We start from the raw sequence: 18,170 nt of genomic DNA, 5'->3' as shown, positions 1-18,170 counted from the left end.
GAGAGAGAGAGAGGGGGGTATACAGAGAGAGCGAGAGAGAGAATACAGAGAGAGCGAGAGAGAATACAGAGAGAGGGGGGTATACAGAGAGAGCGAGAGAGAGAATACAGAGAGAGCGAGAGAGAGAGTATACAGAGAATGAATGACTTGTATAGCGCAACGCATGCGAGTGTCATGCCAGTATCTGCTTGGCTGGTGCGGTCATTTTTACCCCGTAGGATCATGACACGCTAGGGACACACAGTCATACACACATATATACATATATAATGTGCCAATTTGGACGAGATCCAATTTACCTACCAGCATGTCTTTGGAGTGTGGGAGGAAACCGGAGTACCCGGAGGAAACCCACGCAGACACAGGGAGAACATGCAAACTCCAGGCAGATGGTGTCGTGGTTGGGATTCGAACCAGCGAACCGGGGGGTATACAGAGAGAGATAGAGAGGGAGGTATACAGAGATAGAGATAGATAGATAGATAGAGAGAGAGAGAGATTGAGGTATACAGGGAGAGGTACAGAGAGGATATAATATAAAAGAAGATGGAGGGAGAAACCTTGAGGGTGAAGACATGTGCTCTGCTCTGTAGCCTCCTATTCACCATCCCCCCCATATACATCAACAGACAGTCCTACTCCTTGGCAGAGAAAAGTCGGTGCACACACCTGTTTAGCAGAGCAGCCGCATAGGTTGGGGTTGTGATCACTTCCATATACAACCACAGACACTCCTACTCTTTGGCAGAGATATGAAGCAGAGAAAAGTCTGTTGTTTAGCTGAGCAGCCGCATGGCTTGTGATCACTTCCTGTACATCTCTGTACCATGTGACCAAACAGTCACATGGTCTGTGACATCACCAGGGTCCTTCTACTGGCCAGGAACTAGACGCTACCGTCAAATAACACACCATTTTCCCGCTTTGATCCGTTCAAAACAGAGCAGTTCTTAAAACCCTATCTGGGCGGGAACCGCTGACGTCACGCGGGCGCCATGTTTGGCAGCCCCAAACGCTGTCTGGTTGAGGGGGCGTGGTCCGCTGCTATCTTGCTTGGAAGGCAGCTGCATCCGTAATGTCTTTTCTATCGGAGGGCGGGCCGTTCGGCCAGACAACGAGGCGGGAAATATGGGAGGGGAGGAGCTGTGTGGAGCGCGGCCGACAGACAACTCGCAGCCTCATAAACACGCAGCTAAAAAGCATCGATGTGGTGGAATAATCTGGAGCATGTCAACATGACCCCGCCCACAGTGTGTGCACGAGACGCGAGTCCCGCCGTCTTCTAATTCTTACTGCGTGTGACCCCCGCCATCTCCTCACAGCCTAACTCTGCGCGTCCCGTGATGGCAGGGATACCGATCTTCATGGGATACAGATCTCCATGCTTCACCGGCAGCGAGGAAACACCTGCACGTTATGTCATTTTACAGACTGCAGGTGACCAAATCCCTCACTGGGCGTGGAATTAAGGGGCGCTGTGTGCTGCTAGTGGGGTAGACCGCACGAAGCATGTTCATTTCTCCATATAGAGCCAGTTAGGTGGCAATGGCACCTACTGGAATGTTCTTAATAAAAATCACAGGCCAATTCACTTTTAGTACAGCGTAAACCGGTTGCTGTGGGTTACTGCAAACCAACTGCAATTCTTAAAGAGGAGTTCCACCCAAATTTGGAACTTCCTCTTAACCCACTCCTCTCCCCCTAACATGCCACATTTGGCATGTCATTTTTTTTTGGGGGGGGGGAGTGGGGGCTTCAGGAAGAGTGGGACTTCCTGTCCCACTTCCTCCTTCCTGTAGGCGACTAAGCTTAATCGCCTACAGGAAGGGGCTGCTGTAGGCGATCGCCTAGGACACGTCACAGGTCCTAGGCGATCTCCTGGCCAATTACACGGCGCCGCTCGCACATGCGCAGTGGGTGCCCGGCCGTGAAGCCGAAAGCTGTCACGGCCGGGTGCCCACACTGAGAATGAAGACGCCGGTGATGTAAAATTTCCTCGGACCTGTGAAAATATCGGACCCGCGTCACTTCCGGTGCTCGTACGTCAGAGCACAGCTGATCGCGGGTCCACGGCGCATGCGCGGCGCATGCGCTGCGCAGGCGCTTTTTTTCGTCCATGAAAATCCTTGACTCGGGTGGGCGGGCGGAGGCGGAGCAGGATTCACAATTACATTGCCGCCAGCACCGCCTCCAGCCCCGTCCCTAAGCAGAGGCTTCTTGAGGTCCGTAAAAAGCATAGACTCGGGTGGGCGGAGGCGGAGCAACATTCTAAATGACATTCAATGAGGCTAAATGAGGCTTTTAAAACATCACCCATGTATAATAAAATGTTACATTGTTTTTCGACGTTGCCCGGGTGTGCGCAATATTAAAGACTGTCAAGAAAATGTGTATTTAGGTGGAGAGCTTCTGAATACCTGACCAACAAACAAATTTCCATTTTATTACTCATTTCAATGGGACAGTTTAAGGTGGAACTTTAGGTTTGATTCAACTCTGAAATGAAACGTTACCCAAAAAGTAAAGTTCCGCTCTTCTGTATTTTTTTAGGCTCCATGTACACGGGACCATCCTCCCAGCTGTACGAATCACCCCCCCCCCCCACCGCCATCCTCCCAGCTGTACGAATCACCCCCCACCGCCATCCTCCCAGCTGTACGAATCACCCCCCACCGCCATCCTCCCAGCTGTACGAATCACCCCCCCCCCCCACCGCCATCCTCCCAGCTGTACGAATCACCCCCCACCGCCATCCTCCCAGCTGTACGAATCACCCCCCCCACCGCCAATCTCCCAGCTGTACGAATCACCCCCCCCACCGCCATCCTCCCAGCTGTACGAATCACCCCCCCCCCCACCGCCACCCTCCCAGCTGTACGAATCACCCCCCCCACCGCCATCCTCCCAGCTGTACGAATCACCCCCCCCCCCACCGCCATCCTCAAAGCTGTACGAATCACCCCCCCCCCCCACCGCCATCCTCCCAGCTGTACGAATCACCCCCCACCGCCATCCTCCCAGCTGAACGAATCACCCCCCCCCCCACCGCCATCCTCCCAGCTGTAGGGATCACCCCCCCCCCCCCACCGCCATCCTCCCAGCTGTACGAATCACACCCCCCCCCACCTCCCAGCTGTACGAATCACCCCCACCGCCATCCTCCCAGCTGTACGAATCACCCCCCCCCCACCGCCATCCTCCCAGCTGTACGAATCACCCCCCCACCACCATCCTCCCAGCTGTACGAATCACCCCCACCGCCATCCTCCCAGCTGTACGAATCACCCCACCCCCCCACCACCATCCTCCCAGCTGTACGAATCACCCCCCCCCCCCCCACCGCCATCCTCCCAGCTGTACGAATCACCCCCCCACCACCACCATCCTCCCAGCTGTACCAATCACCCCCCACCGCCATCCTCCCAGCTGTACGAATCACCCCCCCCCCCCCCGCCATCCTCCCAGCTGTACGAATCATTCCCCCCCCCCACCGCCATCCTCCCAGCTGTATGAATCACCCCCCCCCCCCACCGCCATCCTCCCAGCTGTACGAATCACCCCCCCCCCCCCTACCGCCATCCTCCCAGCTGTACGAATCACCCCCCCCACCGCCGTCCTCCCAGCTGTACGAATCACCCCCACCCTCCCAGCTGTACGAATCACCCCCCCCCCCACCGCCATCCTCCCAGCTGTACGAATCACCCCCCCCACCGCCATCCTCAAAGCTGTACGAATCACCCCCCCCCCCACCGCCATCCTCCCAGCTGTACGAATCACCCCCCACCGCCATCCTCCCAGCTGTACGAATCACCCCCCCCCCCCCCCACCGCCATCCTCCCAGCTGTACGAATCACCCCCCCCACCGCCATCCTCCCAGCTGAACGAATCACCCCCCCCCCCACCGCCATCCTCCCAGCTGTAGGGATCACCCCCCCCCCACCGCCATCCTCCCAGCTGTACGAATCACCCCCCCCCACCTTCCAGCTGTAGGGATCAGACCTGTAGTAAAAAATCCTCGGACCTGTGAAAAAATCGGACCGCGTCACTTCCGGTGCTCGTACGTCAGGAGCACAGCTGATCGCTGGTCCAAGGCGCATGCGCAGATGCTTTTTTTTTGGTCCGTGAATATCCTAGACTGGGGTAGGTCACTTGTGCCCGTCATACGCAGCCAGTGTGCCCACTATTTGCAGCCACTTGTGCCCGTCATACGCAGCACTTGTGCCCTCCATATGCAGTCACTTGTACCCGTCATACGCGGCACTTCCTTCTTCTTCTTCTGCAGTGGCGGCTGTGGCTCCTGTGTCCGCTTGGCTCCTCAGGCTTCCTCCGTCATGTCTCCTTTTCCGCTAAAGCGTTAGGCATCCAATAGGATCGCCTAAAGCTTTGGCCAATCGGGAGACAGGTTTTACTGACCTGCCGGCTGATTGGCAAGGAGGAACTTTGGTGTGAAAATAGCTTCTGGCTCTTATCACGTGCTTAAAGATACACACCCCGCCTATTCCCGCCATAGTATTTCATGCGTCCCGCATCCTGAAAGGGGCCAGGCACATGAATAGGGAGGGCGGCAGAGGTGACGGGGGCGGTGCCCATGCGGGGACACCATTCTCTCCCCCGGAGGACGAGGACACCATTCTCTCCCCTGGAGGACAGGGACACCATTCTCTCCCCGAGAGGTCGGGGACACCATTCTCTCCCCCGAGGACGAGGACACCCTTCTCTCCCCAGAGGTAGGGAACACCATTCTCTCCCCCGGAGGACGAGGACACCATTCTCTCCCCCGGAGGACGAGGACACCCTTCTCTCCCCCGGAGGACGAGGACACCCTTCTCTCCCCCGGAGGACGGGAACACCCTTCTCTCCCCGGAGACGAGGACACCATTCTCTCCCCCGAGGACACCATTCTCTCCCCCGAGGACGAGGACACCCTTCTCTCCCCAGAGGTAGGGGACACCCTTCTCTCCCCCGGAGGACGGGGACACCATTCTCTCCCCCGGAGGACGGGTACACCCTTCTCTCCCCCGGAGGACGGGGACACCCTTCTCTCCCCCGGAGGACGGGGACACCCTTCTCTCCCCCGGAGGACGGGGACACCCTTCTCTCCCCCGGAGGACGGGGACACCCTTCTCTCCCCCGGAGGACGGGGACACCAGGGCTGGACTGGGACAAAAATATTGCCCTGGACTTCATACACTTTGACAAGTCTCTCCCATGGCGGCCGGCCCCCATGCGCCTCTGTCCCCCTCTCTGCTCTTCTGGTTCTCCCCCTGCTTCTCTGTTCCCCCACATGCTTCTCTATCTCCCCCCCTCCTCTTACCCTCATGCTTCTCTGGTCCCCCCTGTGCTCCACTGATACCCCCCCTGCTTCTCTGTTCCCACACATGCTTCTCTGTTCCTCTCCTGCTCCTCTATACCCCCCCCCATGATGCTCTGGTCCCCCATGTGCCTCTATCCCCTGTCCCGCATGATGCTCTGGTTCCCCGCAGCACTCACCTCCTCTGTCCAGCCCTGGTGTCCTCGTCCTCCGGGGGAGAGAATGGTGTCCTCATCCTCCAGGGGAGAGAATGGTGTCCCCTACCTCTGGGGAGAGAAGGGTGTCCTCGGGGGAGAGAATGGTGTCCCCGTCCTCCGGGGGAGAGAATGGTGTCCCCGTCCTCCGAGGGAGAGAATGGTGTCCCCTACCTCTGGGGAGAGAAGGGTGTCCTCGTCCTCGGGGGAGAGAATGGTGTCCCCGTCATCCGGGGGAGAGAATGGTGTCCCTGTCCTCCAGGGGAGAGAATGGTGTCCCCTACCTCTCGGGAGAGAAGGGTGTCTGTCCCCGTCCTAAGGGGAGAAGGGTGGCACCCTCTCCTCCTCCAACCACCCAAGGATCAGCTCTTCCAATTTGGCCCACACTGTGGCCCATCTCCTTCTCCTTCAAACAGCCAGGGGCCCACTCCTTCTCTGCCAACCACCCAGGTTCTCTCTCCGTCTCCCCCGGCCACCCAGGGGCCCTCTTCTTCACTAAATGGCCACCAAGGGGCCCTCTCCTCCTCCAAACACCCAGGTGCCCTCTCCTTCTCCCACGGATACCCAGGGGCCCTCTCCTCCTCCAAACACCCAGGTGCCATCTCCTTCTCCCACGTCCACCCAGGGGCCCTCTCCTTCTCCCTAAGCCACCAGTGACCCCAAAGCGGGACACACATGCGCTCTGCCTTCCCGTGACCTGATACCCACCGTCCTGGGATGCCATGATGATGGTGTGCAAGTCTCCAGTGTGAGGGCTATAGGTTAACTCGCACTCAGCTTCTTTGGCCCGATTGGAGGAAAAGCAGCGGAGGTGATCCAGACCCCAGCACTTGACAGAGATCAAAGACCAGTGGTGGCCCCTGCATGGTGGGCCCACAATACATGGGCACCGCCCCCGTCACCTCTGCCGCCCTCCCTATTCATGTGCCTGGCCCCTTTCAGGATGCCGGACGCAGGATGCCGGGGTGTGTATCTTTAAAGCGGGGGTTCACCCTATCGACAGGAAAAAAAAAAAATTTTTATCTTTTACCTTTAAATCAGGCACTGTAGCGCGAGCTACAGTATGCCTGTCCCGAATTTTTTCCCCCCATACTCACCTTGTAGTCGTCCATCGAAGATACCGGGGAATGGGCGTGCCTCTGGAGACGGAGGATGATTGACGGCCGGCTCTGGCGCGTCACGCTTCTCCGGAAATAGCCGAAATAGGCTTGGTCTTCACGACGCGTGCGCATAGCCTGTGCGCACGCGCCGTGAAGAGCCGAGACCTACTCCGGCTGTCTTCGGGGAGAGTGACGTGCCAGGGCCGGCCGTCAATCATCCTCCCTCTCCATAGGCACGCCCATTCCCCGCGGGAGCCGGAATCTACGATGGACGACTACGAGGTGAGTACGGGGTTAAAAAAATCGGGACAGGCATACTGTAGCTCGCGCTACAATGCCTGTCTCGATGGTAACATCATGGGATTGTGGGTGAACTACCGCTTTAAGCACGTGATAAGAGCCAGAAGCTATTTTCACACCAAAGTTCCTCCTTGCCAATCAGCAGGCAGGTCAGTAAAACCTGTCTCCCGATTGGCCAAAGCTTTAGGCGATCCTATTGGATGCCTAACGCTTTGGCGGAAAAGGAGACATGACGGAGGAAGCCTGAGGAGCCAAGCGGACACAGGAGCCACAGCCGCCACTACAGAAGAAGAAGAAGAAGGAAGTGCCGCGTATGACGGGTACAAGTGACTGCATATGGAGGGCACAAGTGCTGCGTATGACGGGCACAAGTGGCTGCAAATAGTGGGCACACTGGCGGCGTATGACGGGCACAAGTGACCTACCCCAGTCTAGGATATTCACGGACCAAAAAAAAAGCATCTGCGCATGCGCCTTGGACCCGCGATCAGCTGTGCTCCTGACGTACGAGCACCGGAAGTGACGCGGTCCGATTTTTTCACAGGTCCGAGGATTTTTTACTACAGGTCTGATCCCTACAGCTGGAAGGATGGGGGGTCTGATTCCTACAGCTGGGAGGATGTGGTGGGGGGTGATTCGTACAGCTGGGAGGATGGTGGTGGGGGGGGGGGGTGATTCGTAAAGCTGGGAGGATGGTGGTGGGGGGGTGATTCGTACAGCTGGGAGGATGGCGGTGGGGGGGGGTGATTCGTTCAGCTGGGAGGATGGCGGTGGGGGGGGGGTGATTTGTACAGCTGGGAGGATGGCGGTGGGGGGGTGTGATTTGTACAGCTGGGAGGATGGCGGTGGGGGGGGGGTGTGACGGTATCGGTATGATATCCCCGTCAACGTTCCCTTCTTCCCATAACGAAAATCACCCCAATATTCCACGAGGAGGGATATCCCTGGAATCGCCCAGAAAGCCACACATGAGACCAGCTTACTGCTTGAACAACACAGACTTTAATGTTATAACACACAGCTTATATGTCATTTCCAAAACTGTTACAATGACAAATCTCCGCCCCCCTCACACTGGGGCTTCCATACAGATTATAGGTAGACACGACGGGGCCGATGCTGAAACACATTTTCTTTAGACAATGACATCAATGACGCTGAGCACTAGCTGTACTGAATACATCAACCAGACCGCTCGACCTCACATATAGAGACATAATTACCACAATGAAGCAATCAGAATAATTAACACAAGCCACTTAAACCCAGCTCTCCTTCACACAACACAATAGATCAATTAACCTTTAGAAATAGTGAGGGGACATTAGCACATCAATAACCTGGCTAGCAGGGAGCAGTAAACTGAGACATATAGGCAAATGTATCACAATGGCCCCCCTTTTGCTCCCTGCTCCGGCAAACCCGGTTGGACCTTCCCTGGTCCAGTAGGGTTGACGGGTTCAGAGCTATTAGTCAGAGGTTAACTCCGTTTGGCATGACTGACCTCCCTTGGCAACTGCTTCAGACTCAGGTATGTCACCGGGTCGTCAGATCACACGCCGGTCAGTCCCCAAGTCTTTGTGCGATCTGCAAAGTCACCAGAAGTCAGTGTGAAGACAGCGAATGGGTCTGTGCGCCGCCGTCTAGGTGTCCCGCTATGGGAGGGGCCAGGTTATGGCTCTGAAGTGACAATCCCAGGAGATTCATAAAAAGAAAAAGTTATATTTGTTGAAATGCTGTAGCACTGGTGCTCAGAGTCCGGGGGGGGGGGGGGGGGGGAATCAGAGCCCCATAAGGTCAGCCACCCCCTGCTCCCTCCGCAGCCGCCGGTTCTCCTCTTGGAGCTTCTCCAGCTCCATCTCCAGTTCATGCTGCTGTGACCTCAGGTGGTTGTTCTCCTCCTCCCTGCGGCTTATGCACTCCTCCAGCTCTATGTACTCACGGATCAGCTCCTGCTTGCTCATGTCCTGCAGGCTCTCCACGTGGTCCTTCATCATCAGGAACTGGGTGGTGGTGTAAGGGGCCACCGGTGGGCCCTTGGCGAACATCTCGGCACGCATCTGGGACGCCCGCTGCGACTCCCTCTCCTCCAGTCGCTTCTTCTCCTCCCAGGTCAGCTTGTTATACGGCTTCCAGGACCTCTTCTTCTTGAAGGGTGGCCGGCGGTGCCTCTTTCTGCCCAGCTCCCTCCAGGGCCCCTCCGGCTCAGGGCTGTCGCCCATGACCAGCTGACAATGGTGTTTCCTGTTGTCCGTAATAACAGATTGTACCATGAGGGCTTCGTAAGGGGTGCCCAATGGTTCTTCCTGACCCAGCTCCTTTGGATCCCAAGCCGAGTCTACACAATGGGCTGCTGCTGGTGGGCGGTACCCAGGTTGAGACCAATTTGACCTGGTGTTGTCATTCATGGGGCAATTCTGCTTGAAGTGACCCAGCTGTTTGCACCGGAAGCAGCGTTGTTCGTTGCCCTCCTGGCGATGATAGCGAGGGCTAGATGTCACCGGTCTGTTAGGAGGTTGGTATCTAGCGGTTGGTGGGTGTGAGGGCACCGTTTGTGGTGGAGGTTGTTCCTGTGGTGTGACCTGGTTCGTCTTGCGAGTATCTGCATATTCATCCGCCAACTTCGCGGCCTCTGGTAGAGTCATGGGCCTGCGATCTCTCACCCAATCCTTGACGTCCGTCTGGATGTGATTGTAAAATTGCTCCAGGAGCATTAGTTGCAAAATGTCCTCTGCGGTGGTGGCCTGGCTGCTGTTAGCCCAGTTAGAGGCCGACCGGGACAATTGGCATGCCCATTCCGCATAAGAGTCTTTCGTGGTTTTGCGTGAGTCCCTGAACTTCTGTCGGTGGGACTCTGGGGTTACTGCATAACGAGCCAGGAGCACTTCTTTAACCCGGGCGTAGCTATGGATATCCTGATCTGGCACGGTCCGGAAAGCATCAGAAGCTTTGCCTGACAGTTTGCCTGACAATATTGAAACCCAGTCTCCTCTAGCTATTCGGTGCAGGTTACATTGTCGCTCAAAATCCGCCAGGAAGTTATCAATCTCACAGTCCTTTTCATCAAAAGCTTTAAAAGCGCTAAACGGAATCTTCCTTGCGTCTGCTGTGCTGTACTCACTGTTCGTAGAAGGTGCGGCTGCTTGTTGGACTGCTGCCAGTTTTAACTGTAGCTCTGCGTCCCTTATTTGTTTATCCTTCTGTAGTTCTGCGTCCCTTATTTGTTTATCCTCCTGTAGCTCCGCGTCTCTTATTTCTTTAGCCTTCTGTAGCTCTGCGTTTACTAACATGTCCATCACTTTCAGTACCACATCTGGCGTTGGGTTCGGGCCGAACCACGCTAGCTTCTCTCTCATTAGCTTGTTGGCTGGCGATTCCTCCTCCTGAATCACTGGTGTCTCCATCTCTTGTACTGCTGGCGTTGCTGCAATCCCGTCCTCCTGGTCTAGCTCCATTGATTCTGCTATGATGACCCGCTTGGTTTTGTTGCTAGCAATCCTTCCACGAACTTCCAGTAGTTCTTCCAGTGTCTGCTTGGAATCCGGGTGTGAAGGGGAATAGAAGGGAAAAATCCCACTGCTACCAACCAATTGTGACGGTATCGGTATGATATCCCCGTCAACGTTCCCTTCTTCCCATAACGAAAATCACCCCAATATTCCACGAGGAGGGATATCCCTGGAATCGCCCAGAAAGCCACACATGAGACCAGCTTACTGCTTGAACAACACAGACTTTAATGTTATAACACACAGCTTATATGTCATTTCCAAAACTGTTACAATGACAAATCTCCGCCCCCCTCACACTGGGGCTTCCATACAGATTATAGGTAGACACGACGGGGCCGATGCTGAAACACATTTTCTTTAGACAATGACATCAATGACGCTGAGCACTAGCTGTACTGAATACATCAACCAGACCGCTCGACCCCGCATATAGAGACATAATTACCACAATGAAGCAATCAGAATAATTAACACAAGCCACTTAAACCCAGCTCTCCTTCACACAACACAATAGATCAATTAACCTTTAGAAATAGTGAGGGGACATTAGCACATCAATAACCTGGCTAGCAGGGAGCAGTAAACTGAGACATATAGGCAAATGTATCACAGGGGGATTCGTACAGCTGGGAGGATGGCGGTGGGGGGGGGGGATTCGTACAGCTGGGAGGATGGCGGTGGGGGGGGGGTGATTCGTACAGCTGGGAGGATGGCGGTGGGGGGGGGGTGATTCGTACAGCTGGGAGGATGGCGGTGGGGGGGGGGTGATTCGTACAGCTGGGAGGATGGCGGTGGGGGGTGATTCGTACAGCTGGGAGGATGGCGGTGGGGAGGGGGGGTGATTCGTACAGCTGGGAGGATGGCGGTGGGGGTGATTCGTACAGCTGGGAGGATGGTCCCGTGTACATGGAGCCTAAAAAAATACAGAAGAGCGGAACTTTACTTTTTGGGTAACGTTTCATTTCAAAGTTGAATCAAACCTAAAGTTTCACCTTAAACTGTCCCATTGAAATGAGTAATAAAATGGAAATTTGTTTGTTGGTCAGGTATTCAGAAGCTCTCCACCTAAATACACATTTTCTTGACAGTCTTTAACAACAACGTCGAAAAACAATGTAACATTTTATTATACATGGGTGATGTTTTAAAAGCCTCATTGAATGTCATTTAGAATGTTGCTCCGCCTCCGCCCGCCCACCCGAGTCTATGCTTTTTACGGACCTCAATAAACCTCTGCTTAGGGACGGGGCTGGAGGCGGTGCTGGCGGCAATGTAATTGTGAATCCTGCTCCGCCTCCGCCCGCCCACCCGAGTCGAGGATTTTCATGGACGAAAAAAGCGTCTGCGCATGCGCAGCGCATGCGCCGTGGACCCGCGATCAGCTGTGCTCTGACGCACGAGCACCGGAAGTGAAGCGGGTACGATATTTTCACAGGTCCGAGGAAATTTTACATCACCGGCCGGGGAGGGGGGGGGAGAGGAGCGGAGCCCCGGCCAGCGCGTCGCTGGAGCAGGTAAGTGTCTGTTTATTAAAAGCCAGCAGCTACACTTTTTGTTGCTGCTGACTTTTAATAAACATACAAATGTCTGGAACTCCCCTTTAACTAATATGCAGGTGAGGAACACCGCGTGACCCCCCCCCCCTTTCAAAAACGGTGTGATTCAGTGCAGTGCATTCTTTTTTTAAGGGCCCGGGGACTTTTTGTTTTTCTTGTGTTTATGTGGATAGGGAAGCCCATTGAAATAAATAGTGTGCCTACATGCTGAACAGATAAAAAAACAGCCTTAGGCTGGCTTCATACTGCTGTGATGCAGTTTGGCCACAGCACACATGTATACAGTAGTGCAGCCCTCAAAAATTCCACTCGCCTGCTCGCATTTTGCGAGTGGAAATTAGTGCAGGACGAGTGATGTACAGGGACGGAGCAGGCTGACAGTTTCCTAGCTGAAGCGAACAGCCAGGAAACTGTCAGCCGGAGGACACAGAGCGGCATGGCTGGACTGAAGCTTCAGCGGTCTCCTCCTATTGTGTATCACATGCACACAGGGGACATCTCCCACTGTGTGTGTTACGGAGCTGGGTCTGTGTTCGGCAGCTCCGTGTAACAAGGTTCCGCCCCCCTAGACCGTCTCGTGTGATAGTAGATTGATTCAGTGATCCGCCTATCACACAAGCCGGTCTAGGGGGGCAGGACCTTGTTACACGGAGCCGCCGAACACAGACCCAGCTCCGTAACACAGTGGGAGATGTCCGCCTTTTTGTGAACCAGCATCAAGGCAATGGTGAGTCTGGAGTGATGGGGCACAGTGAAACTGCATTAAATGGGCCACGGTGACGCTGCATTGGATGGGGCACTGCGACGCTGCAATCGATGGGGCACGACGATGCTGCATTTAATGGGGCACAGTGAAGCTGCATTTGATGGGGCACGGTGACGCTGCAATTGATGGGGCACTGCGACACTGCAATTTATGGGGCACGGCGATGCTGCATTGCATGGGGCACTGCGACGCTGCATTTGATGGGGCACGGTGATGCTGCATTTGATGGGGCACAGTGACGCTGCAATTCATGAAGCACAGTGACGCTGCAATTGATGGGGCACTGCGACACTGCAATAGATGGGGCACGGCGATGCTGCATTTGATGGGGCACGGTAAAGTTGCATTTGATGGGGCACGGTGACGCTGCATTTGATAGGGCACATTGAAACTGCATTTAATGGGCCACGGTGACACTGCAACGTTGCAATTGATGGGGCACAGTGAGGCTGCGTTTGATGGGGCACAGTGAGGCTGCGTTTGATGGGGCACAGTGAGGCTGCATTCATGGGCACCGTAAAGCTGCACTGATGGGTACTGATATGTTTTAAGTTAATATTATTAACGTTGTTGTTAATAATAATTATTTTTGGAACTTCTGCTTAAAACATTTAACAGTGTCATTTCATGAGATAATTTACAAGGGCGTGTTTAGGGGTGGGGCAGGGGAGGGGTTGGGTGGTGCAACTAGTGGTCAGTAACTCTTAAGGCCTGGCTAGTGGCTCAGGACTTGACATTTTGAGCACTGCAGTAGTATATTTAGGTTTTGTGCTGCCCTAGGCCTGGCTAAACTTGGGCACCCCTAATTTAAATATGACCCACCCCTTGCTGTCAAGGACACACCCCTTTCTGTTTAAGACACACCTTAAAATTTTCAAATGGGGACACTAGTTCTTAGGGCTTGTGTGGGTGGGTGGGGCAATGGATTCCCTTAAAGCGGAAGTAAACCCATCTATTTGATAGTTTAAAAAAACAGGTAACATTCCCGGGATACCACATGTGCTTGTGCTCTCAACCAAACTGTCAAACCATCCAATGGCTGGTTTCATAACTGATCACATGTGCAGCATCATGGCAGTTGCATATTAAACAGAGACCAAGATGGCAGATTCCTTGGCTGAAATAAATAGGAGGGTTTACTTCCACTTTAATTTACATGGATTTCCTCTCACTTCCTGTTTGGCTATGAAGCAGGAAGTGAAGAGAAATCTCTGCAATGGAACAGGGATGGTAAAAAATAAACTGACAGGTGCTATAATCCTCCCTTACTCTATCCAAAATAAAAGTGTTGCCTATAGTTCTACTTTGAGCAGCTTGCGTTATACTAACAGTGTAGCGCAAGCCGGCGGGGACTCTTTCCCTGCTGGCCTGGGCCTTGTTGGCCTAGCCCAGGTTACAGCTTTGTGTGTGTAGCACTACCCCCGCAGGAGCCGCTGGTTAGATTTAGGATGGCATGTTACCTTCTGTGATGTATTTAGGGGTATGATGATGATGAGAGCAGTAATGGAATGTCCAAACAGCCTTTTTCTTGTGCTTTTATTCTTGCCCAACACGGCAACAGCCCTTTTCCCTGGAATGTAAATAATACAGCAAATCCTCAGTACTGTAATTTGCCTGAATCTCCCTCAGGTAGTCTCTCAAATGGTCACCGCCTGACAGGTTGCCATGCAGACAAACTGTCAATGTCCGGTCACCTTGATCCCCGATGGATTGTATAGTCCCTATTGAATTGCCTGCCTCCGGGCTCTCCTCAGACTGACTCCCCACCGAACAGCACAACTCGCTTGGGATCCTCCTCAGAAATTTGGGGGACCCAGTAGATGACTGAGGCCCCACCACAGCTTCAGTTGCTCCGGGCCATCATGGTCCCCGAACCAAGGACACTACGTAGCACGTGTGCCCCGGCCTGGTAGGCCATATCCCTGGGGCCCGTGATGTGTGCACTCCCTGAAGGTGTGTGCCGCACCCGGAACCAGCAGAAGACGACCCCACAAAATGGCGTCTCCCCTAGAAGTACCCTCCCCCAGCATGCCCCGCGAGGGAGAAACTCTTCTGATTGGCTGCTGGTAAGAAGCGCTTCAGACTGAACTCCACTGCTGCCACCTGTCGCCCAGAGATGGAAAGGTATCTCTGGAACACAGAATGAACTGGCAGTACAGCCCAGCTAGAGTAGAGGCCTAATTTACATGAATTAGCTGGATGAGAGTAAACTAACTCTCTAATCCCCCTCTAAATTTAAAATAGCACCTGGACTGAAAGTACACAGGCGCTACACACTCCCCCCACTTGAAATTACACTGTCCCCAGTGTCCTAACAAAGGCCTGGCCTGATTCTGCGTAACAGCAACAGAGAGAAAGTAGGAAAGCATAAATACAAACTTTGAGAAATAAAACATTAGTTTCCTTGAATACTACAGTAATAACTATGGAATTGCACAACCCTGACTATCTAAACTGCCCCAGTCTCCGACAGCGTCAATAGAAGGTCAAGAACCTGCAAGACAAAATAAAAGAACACACACACCAAAAATATACACACTCTTATATATTAACTCCTGAGATTGGAGTTGAGACCGCACCCTCTCTTCAGAGGATGAGATTTCCCCTCCTCCCAAAGAGATATCAGTAAGTGCTAGACTTTTTCCTGAATTGCAAGAAGAGGAAAAAATATATATATTACAATAAGTCTCTGCAGTAGTAAAAGAAAAATTTGCAGAACACTGCCCCTGGTGGTCAGTGCGCTGGTACTACATGGCAGTCCAACGTTCATCTTAGAATGTAAAGCAGAAGAAGGGAGATGTAGAAGATGGCATCTCCTTCGCTGAAATTTTTCCTGGTGCTGTGAAGAAACTGGCAAGACCCTATTCTAACTGACTGATATAAACCCAACCCGAAGTTCTGCACATGCACCAAAATGTGGATCCGGTGGGAAAAAAAAAAACATAACTTGAATAGGGGTAATAGTTCTTGTCCAAATCTTCTTCGAAAGCAGCAGCAGGCATTGAAATATAGGCATGGGCCCTATCTGTAGAACCGCGGGTCAGGCAAAGCAAAAAATGTTCCCTCTGGAACTTGTGGAGGTCACTGAAAACACCTGATCCGCTTTACCCGGACACTTGAGAACCACATGGTCGCTGTAAATATAACGACCAGGGCTCCACTCTCTCAGGCAACTCTCAAATCTGTGGTTAAAATGGGTAAAACTGAAGTCTGTACTTCTGGCACACCTGGGTGCACCCAGATGATCCCATATCGCGTTGTGGTACCAGCCCTCTCTCTCCTGGTCAATTTCCCGGAGAAGGGATGGAGGTACATATGGGTACTCCCAGCCATATTCAGTGGCCACTTTGCGCATAACAATGCGCTGGAGACGGGCCAGTCTGGGCAACATGCAAGAGTCTCCAGGTCCCGGCAGCACAATAGAGTCAGGTTCCCTTTTCAGCATAGGCACTATGGAAGGTGTGGGGTTGGTGGCATTAGAAACAGTAGACTCAACAACTCCCCAGGTCAGTTGTGGAACATTCAGAATCGATGCGCTCGGTGCACTCCGGGCGTAGCGTTTCTTCTCGATTGGTGGGCCCGAAATCCCCCATAGCCTTGGGATTTAGGAAATTCTGGTTCAAACCAGTGGTCGTCTCCAACATCCGACGACGAATCCGGGTCTGAAGTATCATATTCTTCAGCTGGCAAATAATTACATACCCCGGCCGGGGCAACAGACAAGTCCGGTTGGTGGGTAGGCAAGCATCGACCGCAGCCGCGGGAAGCCTGTGCGGGACCCTTATTTCCAATGGAGTGCCATATAGAGAATATGTTAGTGGTGGTGGCCTCCGACACAGCTTCGGTTTGCGTGCTCGTCACGCTAGTCACACAGTCTTTTGACACAGCATCATCCCCCTTCACTCACCTCCGGTGATCTGGACAGGGGGGCCGCCGAAAGCAGGGTCAGCGAATATGAAACGGTGACGACCTCCGGATCCACGATCTCCGGTTCAACAATCACTATGGATGGGGTAGGTTCTGACCATGGGGCCTCCCCCTCTGCGGTCACAGTCCCAGAAATCCAGTCCACCCTATACTCCTGGGGAGCTTCAGTGGGTGGCTCGACCTGGAACAGGAAAATCCGGCACTTTTTGCACCGGCCAAAGGGCAGGATCCGTACGGCCAGCTCGGAGCAACGGGGGAAGGACAGTCCTAGGGCCTCCACTTGAAAATAGAATGAATCTTCCATTATTCCGCATCCGGATCCCAGTATCCGTGAGGGGTAGACATAGTATAGCACCGCAAAAAATATTTATTTATAAAAAAGCAATTTCGAAAATTACTCACATGGTTTAAAAGAATATCGAGCGTTAAAAAAGTTTTTGTTGCCGGCCGGCGAACATGTGAAGCGGAGCCCTTCCTCCTAACGCGATGACGTCACCGCGTTAGGAGGAAGGGCTCCGCTTCACATGTTCGCCGGCCGGCAAAAAAAACTTTTTTAACGCTCGATATTCTTTTAAACCATGTGAGTAATTTTCGAAATTGCTTTTTTATAAATAAATATTTTTTGCGGTGCTATACTATGTCTGCCTTCTCTTACTCATGATTCGTATGGTGGTGTTTGGTCACACGTGCGGGAGCTAAGGGTGGTACGATCCCGGAAGGAGGATCCCCCTCAAAAGGCCGCGGCTGGGTCACAGCCGACTGCTGTATACCAATAACCCTCTGGTAAGCTGCTTGACATAAGTGGTGGTGGGCTTTCACCTAGGAGTGTGCTGTGGATCCACGTGGTGATAAGTGCAATCTATACACAGAAAGATTCTGTCCAGCGGAAGGACCATTGATTATTGTCTATTATCCAGATTCCTTAAAGGACTTGTGAAACTTTTAACCACTGATTGTGGACTGTGTCCTACCATCACCCAGACCCCCCTAGGGCCTGGGCACTATCTATATTTTGTTTGGACTGGGATTATCAACTACTAATTGAACTGTTTAAATTTGACTGCATATTATCTAGTGTTGTTAAAACTAAATTTGCATGCATAAACAGATTGTACGGTCAGATTGTAATGTATGTGCTGAGTTTTAAACTGACCATACACTATACAATCTGATTTTACACTCTTCTTTCACTTCACTGCCAACTAGTACATACTCTCTTCACATTAATAGAGAAGTATAGCCATACTTCTCTTACTAGCCACACTTCTCTTACATGCTTACTTGTGTTCTCCTGTGACCCAGGGTCAGCTGACAGTGAGCTAAAAGCTGCTGTCACAGCAGCTCAAGGCTCTGGAAAGATCCCACCCATATTGTTGGAATCCACCTAGTTGACAGCTGGCTCTGACTCTCGGTGCACAGCTGACAGCTAAAGCCAGCTGTGCTCACCCTCTTCAGCTTGGTACTTCAGTGAGTGCTGGAGGGGCAGAAAGCAGTGACAGTCACT

General features: G+C 53.2%; 1 long non-coding RNA gene across 1 annotated transcript in view; it reads right to left on the bottom strand.

Annotated features, from left to right (window-relative positions):
* Window positions 1-863, bottom strand: part of LOC120930852 — a 9,704-nt gene extending 8,841 nt beyond the window's left edge. Inside the window, exon 1 of the long non-coding RNA XR_005747744.1 lies at window positions 670-863. This is a non-coding gene — a long non-coding RNA (uncharacterized LOC120930852). The remainder of the gene's footprint in view (window positions 1-669) is intronic.
* Window positions 864-18,170: the final 17,307 nt, after the last annotated feature.

The sequence above is a fragment of the Rana temporaria genome, chromosome 3 (genome assembly GCF_905171775.1).
Source record: "Rana temporaria chromosome 3, aRanTem1.1, whole genome shotgun sequence".
Lineage (NCBI taxonomy): Eukaryota > Metazoa > Chordata > Amphibia > Anura > Ranidae > Rana > Rana temporaria.
Note: the sequence above shows the minus strand (reverse complement) of the source record. Positions and strands in the feature narration are given on the sequence as shown.